General features: G+C 36.9%; 1 pseudogene; it reads right to left on the reverse strand.

Moving 5' to 3' along the window:
• The window catches only part of LOC105775455 (uncharacterized), a 70,287-nt pseudogene that overhangs the window by 905 nt on the left and 57,292 nt on the right, over nucleotides 1-12,090 (reverse strand).

The raw sequence follows: 12,090 nt of genomic DNA on the forward strand, positions 1-12,090 counted from the left end.
AGAAGAGAAAGGAAGTTTTAAGATAGAAAATAATTGAAGACTGGAAATAATAATTGATTTGCACCTCAATGATTTAAATACAAAAGTTCAAGACTAAAAATAGAAAAAGAGGTTCTAAAAATCTGCTAAGAATCTGGTAACAATATACCAAACAAATCAAAAAACTAAGCTCCTAAAGTAAAGGAGAATTATTCAAACTTAGCAACAGAGAAAAAACTAAATTGTAGCAATCTTAAACACAACACTCCTCCTTGTTTAGATGCTGCAAACTCCAAGTTTCTTCTTGAAGCTTTCAAACATGCTAAGTGGCAATGGTTTGGTGAAGATATCTGCAATTTGATCTTCAGATTTGCAGTAACAAAGAGACACATCACCACTCTTTTGAACTTCTCGAACAAAAAATAACTTGATGTTGAAATGCTTAGTCTTCCCATGAAAGACTGGATTGTTAGAGATTGTAATGGCAGCTTGGTTATCAACTAGAATCTCTGTGCTTTGCTTCTGCTCCATGTTTAGATCAACAAGAATCTTCCTTAACCAGAGAGCTTGGTTAATCTGCTTCACATTGCGACCACAAATTTCGCCTCGGCGGTGGATTGAGCTACAGTTTCTTGCTTCTTCGAGCTCCAAGAGAACATGCCTGATCCAAGGCAAAAACAATAACAGAGGTACTCTTCATATCATTAGTTGAGCCACCCCATTCACTGTCAGAGAAACCAATTAACTTCAATTCCCTGTGCTTTAAAAACTTCACTCCATAACTCCAGGTCCCCTTGACGTATCTGATAACTCTTTTTTGCAGCTCTCATGTGAGTCTCATTAGGACAATGCACGAATCTGGAGAGAATACTTACAACATTCAAGATGTCGGGTCTGGTTGCTGTTAAGTACATTAGACAACCTACCAAACTCCTGAACTCAGCTTCAATGACTTTGGCAGAACAATCATCTTTGATTAGCTTCTCTTTTTTATTCATAAGAGTACTCATTATGTTGCAATCTTCCATATGAAATTTTTTATGTATCTCCTTTGCATACTTTCTTTGATAGATGAACAGTTCATTTTGGCTTTGTTTGACCTCAATGCCAAGGAAATAAGACATCAGACCAAGGTATGTCATTTCGAAGACCTTTTTCATTTCCAATTTGAACTAATTAACTTGATCGAGATTGCTCCCTGTAATCAATAAGTCATCTACATAAAGAGAAATGACTAAAGTGTTTGTACCTTCATGCTTGACATATAGTGTGAGCTCAGATTGACTTTTCTGAAAGCCAAGACCCACCAAATGATCATCAATTCTGCTATACCATGCTCGTAGAGCCTGTTTTAGGCCATACAGAGCCTTCTTCAACAAGTAAACTTTGTCTTTATTGCCCCTGCTTACAAAACCTTCAGGCTGCTCGACAAAGATTTCTTCTTGCAAGATTCCATTTAGGAACGCAGATTTAACATCTAACTGAAAAACTTTCCAATTCTTTTGTGCAGTAAGAGCAAGCAGTAACCTTACAGTGTCAAGCCTGGCAACAGGTGCAAATGTTTCTGAATAATCGACTCCAAAGACTTGTGCATATCCTTTCACAACAAGTCTTGCTTTGAATTTGTTAACTGAACCATCGGGATTTAGTTTCGTTCTGAACAACCATCTTATTCCAATTATCTTTCTGTCCAGAGGTTGATCAACTAACTCCCAAGTTTTGTTTTTCTTGATCATCGAAAGCTCCTCCTTTATTGCAGCCATCCAATGTTGACTGTTTTTTGCATCATAATACCCTGCAGGCTCACAAATATCTACGTTACATCTTTAGTAAATGTCGGAGAGCAGCCTTGTACCTTTGACAGGCGTATCATCAGCCAAAACGTCATGCCCTTCATCTTCAAACTCCTCTAACGTACTGCCAATGGTAAAATGATTTGGTGCACTAGATGTTTGGTTCATCTTGGTCGAGTCTTCTCAATACCATTGCTCATTTTCAACAAAATAAACATCTCTGCTCACAATAACACGTCCAGTGTGTGGTTGAAAGACTCTGTAAGCTTTAGATACAGTGCTATACCCAACAAAAATGCCAGCTTCTGCCTTTTTGTCAAGCTTATCACGCTTGACCTGTGGAATGTAAGTGAAACGCAGGCAGCCAAACACTCTAAGGAACTTTAAAGAAGGTTTGTAACCATACCAAGCTTCAAATGGCGTCTGATCCTTCACAGCTTTTGTTGAAATCTGATTTTGCAAGAACACAAGAGTGTTTGAAGCTTCTCCCCAAAAGCTTTTTGGAAGATTCTTCTCATGAAGCATACATCGAGTCATCTCCATTATGAATCTGTTCCTCCTTTCACTAACTCCATTTTGTTGTGGAGTGTATGGCATCGTCAACTGATGCTTAATTCCAGCCTCTTCACAAAACCTATTAAAGGTTTCTGAAGTGTACTCCTTCCCATTATCAGATCTTAAAATCTGAATCATGCATCCACTTTCATTCTCAACTCTGGCTTTGAATTACCAGTACACACTAGCAACTTTTGATTTTTATTTCAACAAGAAAATCCAACACATTCTTAATAGATCATCGATAAAGGCTATGTAATAGAGGTTACCATTTAACGATGGTGTTCTCTAAGGACCACAAAGATCAGTATGAACAAGCTATAACTTCTTCGAGGCTCTCCAGGCTTGTTTAGGAAAGGGTTGTCTATGTTGTTTCCCAAATTTGCAAGCTCGACAATGAGGTAGATCATCATCAATGTCTATAAGTCCTTGCACCAGCTTCGACTGCATTTGAAGCAATCCTCCATGGTGAAAGTGCCCAAGTCTCTTGTGCCAAGTCTCAGTGGCACTAACTCTGGATTTAAAAGCCATTTGCTCCTTTTCCATTGGATTAAGAGCAAAAATTTTTCCCTTCATTTTGACATTAAACAAGTCTCTACCATTAGCATCTCTGATCAAGCACTGCTTATTCTCAAATAGCACTTTATAGCCTTTATCCAGTAACTGACCAACACTTAAGAGATTTTGATCAATTTTAGCTACAAACAAAACATCTGGAATGAATTTTGTATCTTCATAGCTTGTAATTGCTATTGTGCCTTTTCCCTTGACTTCCAAGTACTCACCATTTCCAATCCTCACTCTTTTGAGTTCAATGTTTCTCAATTCCTCAAAGAGCTCCTTGTCATACGTCATGTGATTTTTGCACCCACTATCAATCAACCAGATCTCACTTGATTCTCTGCCTGATAAACAAGTAACCACGAACAATCGATCTTCTTCTTCTTGATCAGCTACCTGTGCATCTACTTCTTGCACCTGGCCTTTGACCTTGAAAATCACTGCTTCATGTCCAAGTTGATTACATTTGAAGCATTTGGCGTCAGGTCTTTTCCAACATTTGAATGGTGACTGACCTTTCTTCTCACAATGGTGACAAGGTGGGTAGAATTTCTTGACACCTCCTCTTTTGCTCTTCTGATAATTGCTTGATGAATTTTTTTCACTCGCCGACTGGTTCTTAAAATTTTTATTCTTTTTATACCTGTTGTTGTCTTGATGCTTGACAGGTAAGGCACCTTCTATCACTCCCTCTTGCCTCATGGATCTTCTTTGCTCTTGTGCTTGTAAAGCATTCAAGAGCTCTGCAAGAGAGATCTTTGACAGGTCATTGGTGTTCTCCAGAGTAGTAATGGTGGCTTCAAACTTCTCTAGAACAGTGACCAGTAGCTTTTCTACGATTCTAGAGTCGTTCAACTCAGAACCAAGCAATCTTACCTTATTGGCAATGCTGAGAAGTCTGTCAGAATATTCTTTCACTGACTCAGACTCCTTTATCTTTTGCAACTCGAAATCCCTGATTAGATTCAGGAGTTTCATTCCACGAATCCTCTCATCTCCTGCATACTCAGCCTTGAGGTAATCCCAGATTTCCTTTGCTGATTTTAGAGACATTATTCATGTGAAAATCATTCGACACACAGCTACAAATAAGCAAGTTTTGCCTTTGATTTCCTTGTCTTATTTTCCTTTTGTGCTTTAATCTGTGCCACAGTAGAATTTGCTGGAAGTGGTGGGACCTCGTAATCCTCTTCTACAGCTTCCCAAAGATCCAAAGACTCCAGGTAAGTCTCTATGCGAACTGCCCACATCTGGTAATTGTCTCCATCGAAGACTCGTGCTGCAGCAACTGAAAAATTGGACTTTCCTTCAATCTTAACACGCAAATAACCTCACAGATCCCTCAAGAAAACAACTCCGATACCAATTTGTTGGTGATTAGAACTTGAACTTTAATGATTGATCGAGATATTTGAAGTAGAAAGAAGATAAAGGAAGTTTTAAGATAGAAAATAATTGAAGACTGGAAATAATAATTGATTTGCACCTCAACGATTTAAATACAAAAGTTCAAGAGTAAAAATTAAAAAAGAGGCTCTAAAAATGTACTAAGAATCTGGTAACAATATACCAAACACATCAAAAAACTAAGCTCCTAAAGTAAAGGAGAATTATTCAAACTTAGCAACAGAGAAAAGACTAAATGGTAGTAATCTTAAACACGTGATCTCAACATTGGATACGCTATAGTTCACTAGATTTGCAAAGAACATCCCTATGGTTGGAAATAGTTGGAAAAGGATATTGACATCTCCACGGTGTTGCGTTGGGGATATCTCTGATAGGAACAGTGGAACTGCCTAGTAAATTAGTTTCATTGGTGACTGGAGCATTTGAAGAACCAATTCAATAATATGTATGATGCATCTAAACTTTACAAATAAAGGAAAAACTGAACGTTGAAGAATTTTAGTGGTGTTTTTATTCAATCAAACCTCATTGCCAAAGCCAACACAAATGCAGAGGAGCACCCGCCCAATTAAAAGCATCCAAAGGAGCTGAGCAGCAGAGCGTAAGGCAGCTCGAGTGAGGAAAAACATGGAAGCCGCTTGAATTGTAGGCTTTCGACCAAATTTGGAGCAAACCTTTAAAGCAGCACAGCTTGAAACAATAGCAGCTACGTACAACGAAGATGTGAAAAGCTGAAGATATCAATCATCATATTTGCAATAATTGTTCTTCTTAACATGCATCTTTCCTTCATGGACTTTGGGAAACAATATCATCAAAAAGTCGTCTATGGTTGTCACCCACCTGTATTTTTTATTTTTTTTACAAATTCGTATAAATAAGAACGTAAATTCCTAAGGTTCAAAAGAAAAACAAAATCCTAGAATATTTCTATGGATACAAATAGAGACTTATTAGAAAGCACATTACATCCATTAATTCTTTCCAAACTCAAAATACATAATGCAATATTAGTATTGTTATGATATTTCCCGTTACCGACCCAAAATTTGAATATAACCTAGACTATCTATTCGCGACCCATACATTAGGGCCTCGTGAGGAGGGCTTGCAAGCCTAGTTCGCATGTCTTAGGTGTTCACAGGTAGTGGGTGAGAAGTCAAACTAGTGGACCAGCAAACACGTGTTAAGTCTAAGACAGTATACGTGTTGGCATGTATGGAGCCTACCTAGGATGTCACTTCGATAAATAGTAACCATGTCTTATAAATACCTGATTCTCCTCACCTTGAGGACACACAACAAAAAAACTGAACAATTTGGTGCGTCGAGCGTGGACAGACTTCAGATCAACAGACTTTCAGTTTGAAAACCAAAATGGCTTACCCAAATGAAAATTTCTTCATTAACTTTTCATCCGGGCAAGCTGCAGCTTCGGGTTCAGGTGAACAACCCACTGAGGCAGATTTGTTTGCTAGTTGGTTTGTTGACCGACTGAAAAATTTGGGTAACGTTACTCACGTAGGAGCTTCAAACTCATTTGACCTAAATCTTCCTTCTAGCCAGGGGTTATTATTTTCCTCTTGTCAAGAAGTGTCGTTGCAACAATTTCTAGCTCTCCAAGAGCAGATGAAGGATCAAATGGCCTTGTAGAATGTGAGGCTTGAGCAATGGGAAAGGTTTCATTAGCAACTCTTAAAGCAAAACAATGAGCTCAGGAGAAAGGTATAATTTGACGATTGCAAATTTCATGATAATGTAACCATACAGGACGAAGGTCCAGGCGTGATTGTATGAGAAAGGTAGAGTGAGATGGATACATTGCGACTAGATGTGAGGGCTTTACATCTTGAGTCTTGGGACATGGATTGAATTTTTTGCTCCAATAATCCTTTGGCTCCAAAAGTCGTAGCAGTAGGTTTACTAGCTGATTTTAAGGTCCCGAAGGACATGTTTGAAGGAAGGAGGGACCCTTGAGCTCATCTTATGCAGTACAATAACTACATGAATGTCTTGGGAGCTTTAGATCTCGCGAAGTTTAAAGATTTCTCCACAACGCTCAAGGGGAGCGTAAAAGATTGGTCCTTGTCTCTCCCCCATGGGTATATTTGAAGTTTTGCTCAATTGGATTCGATGTTTTTGGGACAATTTAGAGCACATAAGATAATTATGAGCACTCCCATGGGTTTGATGCCTGTGAAGCAGGGGGAAGCAGAGTCTTTACAAGACTATGTGAAATGTTTCCACGAGGCAACACTGGACAAAAAGAACCTTGAGGATCAATGAGCTATTGATGCTTTTATTATAGGAGAACATAACGAGCATGTAAAATATCTTTCACCGACAATAAGCCTCAAAGTCTAGCGAATTTGTATGAAAGGCCTTTATGTTCACAGAAGTAGAGAAGATAAAAAGAGCAGTATGTGGCACGTTCTAAAGGGATGATAGTCAAATTAAAAGTAGATACGGGGCCCGCTATAGATAAGGGCCACTTCATCAATCTTTGCGGGTACAAAATGGGAGACAACAAAGAGCGCAACCACAAAATGAGTCACCTAAGGCAACTCAAAGAGCCCAACTAGAGCGCACAAGGAGGTACATCCCTAAATGCAGGTTTGAAGTTTATACACCCCTGATGCTAAACCCTACCTACTCCTTCCCCTATGAGGAACAATGCAAGACGGTCAGAGTCAAGGGATAGGTGTGCTTTCCATGACGATAAGGGGCACAGGATTGAATATTATTTCTCTTTAAAGGATGCTATTGAAGAAGTGATAAGAAATGGTGAGCTCATTGACTTTATGGCTGGAAATACCACTCAGCAAGGCCAAATTTCGCTTACTAAGGACGAGGGCAAGCAAAATGTAACAGGTACTATACATGTAATTGTGGGTACAAATGAGGATTGGACAACCTCTAGTGTGAAGAGAAAGGCTCACCTGAGGAGTGTGATGTTAGTTAATGTACCTAAAAGATTGTGTCAGTAAGGGAAATAGAGTATTGAATTTAATAACGAGGATGAATTGGTGTGTGATGAAGAGGGAAATGATTCAATGGTTGTTTCTGGAGTGATTGTTGGCTTCGAACTTAAGAGAATACTTGTGGGCTGTAAAGTGCGGTTGAGGTTTTGACCTAAAAAGTTTATCAAAATATGAGACTAAAAGAGCAGGCTTTGTCCAAGGCTAGTTCATTGTATGGCTTCAAAAACCATCTTGTTAAAGTTAAAGGATGTATCACTAATCCTATAATGTTGGGTGACAGCTAGCACAGAACAACTAAGTTTGAGTAGTTTTTCATAGTCGATCATCCAATGGCATACAACACCATCTTCGGACGACCAATAATGAAAGTGGCCAAAATGGTGATTACTACCTTTTGTATGAAAATTAAGTTTCCGATAATAATAGGAATTGGGTTTATGCAGTCCGATCAGTAAACTACTAGGTATTGTAATATATTGCCCGTAAAGTAAACATGAGAGCGCGCTTAGGGGGAACAGAGTCAGCAACAAGCAGGGTTGGGCGATCAGGTCGTGGATTTGGATAGCGTAGATGCAAGTGATGAGAAGAGAAGCAAAAAGGCTGAAGCGACAGAGGACATAGAGACTTTGCAGCTATTTTACAATGATGAAAGAAGAACAATAAAGGTTTCATTAGCGCTAGCACATGAGGAGAAAGAGAGCTTAGTCGAATGTCTAAAAGCAAACTCTAATGTTTTTGCGTGGTCTACGATAGATATGCCGGGGGTAGATCCATAGGTAATTGTCTATAAACTGAATGTGCTCTCTGAGGTAAAATTAATTAAGCAAGAGAAGAGAAGGTGTTCTCTAGCCTCTATGGTTACACCATTCACATGTATTATAATAGGTTACTTAAATAAATAATATTTAAATCTTATTATATGGTGGAATACTTACTTAATAACAGAGGAAAAAGGGTCAGAACAATAGCGTCAGAGCATCGAAACATGCAAAACATTGTGGATTCTATCAAGTTCTGGAGGTAATGCCAAGCGAAATGTTACAGGTCCGATTCTTTCTAGAACTTTGTACGGTCTGATAAATCTTGGATTGAGCTTTCCCTTTCTGTTGAAATGCATCACTTTCTTCCAGAGCGAGACTTTTAAGGTCACTTTCTCACCAACATAAAACTCTATATTGTTTTATTTCAAATTGGCATAAGATTTCTGACGATCAAATACAACTTTCAAATTGTATCGGATAATTGACTTTTTCTTCGGTTCCTTTAATTAAATCCACCCATCTAATTTTCTTTCATTCAATTCAGATAAAAATAATGGAATTTTACATTTATGCCCGTATAAAGCCTCGACGAAGCCATTTTTATGCTCGAATAATAGCTATTATTATACGTGAATTCAGCTAACAGTAAATATTTTTCCCAACTACCTTCAAACTCAATAATACAACACCGCAACATATCTTCCACAATCTGTATTGTTCGCTTAGATTGACCTTCTATTTGTAGATGCAAAGCTGTACTGAAATTTAATTTGGAGCCCAAAGTGTAACCCCCTAAACCTGGCCTAGACATTATGGCCGAATCTTGAAGTTCACATTAGCCATATTGATGGCGCAGAAAATAATTTAGCTATTTTCTCTTAAAAATTGTCATTACTAAAAATGTCCTTATTTAGAGAATCAAATTTTGTTTGAAATTGTTTATCTTTAGAAAACTCAAGTTTTGATTTTTTTTTCAGAAAGTGTCGCACTTCAATTAAAACACCGCAGTGGATAATGTGCATATCTAAAACATTTTTTTTCATTTTCAAAACGTAGCTTTAATATTTATCTCATAAAATATCAATTTTGTGAGCAGATAGTGTTGAATTTCGAAAACAAAGTATTGAATTTTAAAAACACCCATGTTGGGCCTTGCTTGACCTAGTTATGAAAAATCCATCATAAATTGTAAATTTCACAATATTTGAAACGAGAATTTTAAAAACTAAATCATGTAGAAAAATCCAAAATCAAAATAATCCAAAGTCCAAAAGAAAATCCCAAGCAAAAGTCCGCTGTAATAAAAACACATTCTGAAAATATTAAGAACCAAAATAATATTTTTTTTTGAAAACGAACAAGAGCACCTCCGTAAGTCGAGCCCATCCTAACCTCGATTATTATATGAAAAGTTAGAATTAAAAAGGGGTGAGCTTTAAAAGCCCAGTGTGAGATCAACACAAATATAATCACATACATATCAAAATATCAATCTCAACATATCAATCATCATAATAATCACAAGTTCTGATACTGATACTTATGCATGAACATGTCGATGCATACATTAAAAACGATGCACATTTGATAACATTTTCTACCCATCTCCGCTACACACCATATATCGAGTTCCCCAGAACTCGTCCATCCAAAACATCATTTGTGGACAAAGCCACCACTGGTTTGTAGTTAAACTGCCATTGATTTGTAGATATACTGCCACTGTTTCCACAGTTCACAAAATCCCACCCCATGCATGTGGTATGGCGATTTTCACTTATAACACATATAGATCACTTTTAACATGTTTAACATACATTTCACACTAGATCATAGATCTTGATTTATTCGATGATGGTAGAGTGATGGTCTGACGACAGTGGGCTATGAGGTTTCAGCGTAATGGGGAAGGAGAAATAAGACCCGCGATGGTGCACGGTGGTGACCACGATGACGATTAGAGGAGAAAAAGAGGAGGAGAAAATATGTGACGGGCATGAGGTATGGTGAACAGTGGTGGAGGGTTCGGTTACGGTTGAGGTAAGGAGTAAAGATTAAAAGAAAGGGTGGTGGTTATTTTGCAAAATAGAGAGAAAATGGATAAAAAAATGAAAAATAAAGAAAAAGGGAGTAAGAGGGATGTAGGGATGGAAAAGTGAGGTTAGGAGAGTGGGAATAGGTTGGTCAACTAGGTCTAGGCTCAATAAACCTCTTGTATGGCAAGGATGAGAAGTTTTAGCAAGTGAGGGAGACATCGAGTAAAAAGGGGATCATGCACCCTCAACTTAGGGTAAGTTTGACCTATATTGGAGGAAAGAAATCCTCCTATTTATGGTGAAATAGGGGTGGACGGAAAGGACTTAAGTCACATGAAAAAATTGTAAAAAAAAAGATTAAATAGAAGAGTGTTAACATCAAGACTTGAACCTTAGACCATTAGGATAGCTTAAGAGCACTTAACCACTTGACCACTTCACTTTGTTGTTCTCAAACTTGCACAAATAAAAATAAAAATATGGGATGATATTTGCTCAGGGTTTGAAACAAATTTGCACCAAATAGAAATTAACAAGAGCGAAGGGATTCAAACTCATATCATCAAGGACAGCTCCACCACCACTCAATCACTATAACTGATATTTATTTCTTATGGAATGAATAAAAGATCATCTAAATAACAATTAAATTGTGACCACTCTCAGTTCATTAACCCAATTTATATTAACCTAGTTTTTGGGATGTGACCTAAAGCATCGTGTAACTTACTGCAGAATCCAAAGGTAAACCTCGAATCAAGATCAGATATGATCGACAATGGTACACCATGCAATCTCACAATTTCTGAAACATATAATTCAGCTAATTTCTCCAGTGAATAATCAATTCAAACATGTATAGAATTAGTCAATTTCATCAAGCTATCAACAATAACCCAGATTGAATCTTTTCTTTTCGGAGTTAATGGTAACCCTAAAACAAAATCCATAATAATAAGTTCCTCTACGGAAAGACTTTCTATAATACACTGTCATTTGCCTGAAACTTGATATCCTTTCACTTTACATTTGCATAAGACTTCTTATGGTCTAAAATAGATTTTAACTGATCTCAAATAAACTAAACCTTTTCTTCTGTTTCAAATAACTAACCAATTCCTGCCAGTTTCATATCATTCAATTTCAATCAGACAAAGAAATTTTGTATTTACATTTGCATAAGATCTCATAGTGTCATTCTATTACTTTATTGATAGCAATTATCATAAGTAGTATCAAGTCTGACGAAACTAACCATTTCACTATAACCTCTGAAATTTCTTGACACACATCAACAGTTTTGAAAACACATTTTAGATCATATATCTGCCATTCTTGAATTCCCTGAATGATAATCGATGATCAGATATTTTTTTTCATACTCTAGATATTTAAGCTATCTCAGATTCAATATAGGAATTTCTGTTAACATAGCTTTCACCTTTTTAAAACTCCACTGATATAAATTGCATTTATCTACAACTTCGTCAATGGTACAGCTATCATCGAAAAGTCTAAACAAATCAGTTCTAGAAATTAGAATTCATATTTGTTGGTCTTCACATACACTGGTTTCTCTCGTAAGATCTGTAGCACTATTTTTCAATGATAAACATGTTCAGTTTCATTCCTCACATGAATTGAATATCTTCCATCACATAGCCACAACTTCAATCAGATACAACTAGAAACTTCTATCTATTAAATAAATAAAGTGACTAAGCTATTTATATTTCAAGCGATGTTATTAGAGTTTAACATTGTTTAAATCAAGTCTGGAAAGAAATCTTCAGTACATCTGACTCATAATTCAAAGCTAACAACAATCTAATTGAAAGTCAATATTCAAAATACGATATTTCTCTTAACTAAATAAATATGTCAACTATATAAAATAAAAATATGGGTTCTTTATGTTTTGTCGATCGCTATTCGTAATCATTATACGATTTTCATAATCATGTCTTTCTTTTCATAAACACATTATCGTCTTCCCATATTACACACTCGTTAA

This window comes from Gossypium raimondii, chromosome 10 (genome assembly GCF_025698545.1).
Source record: "Gossypium raimondii isolate GPD5lz chromosome 10, ASM2569854v1, whole genome shotgun sequence".
Taxonomy (NCBI): Eukaryota; Viridiplantae; Streptophyta; class Magnoliopsida; order Malvales; family Malvaceae; genus Gossypium; species Gossypium raimondii.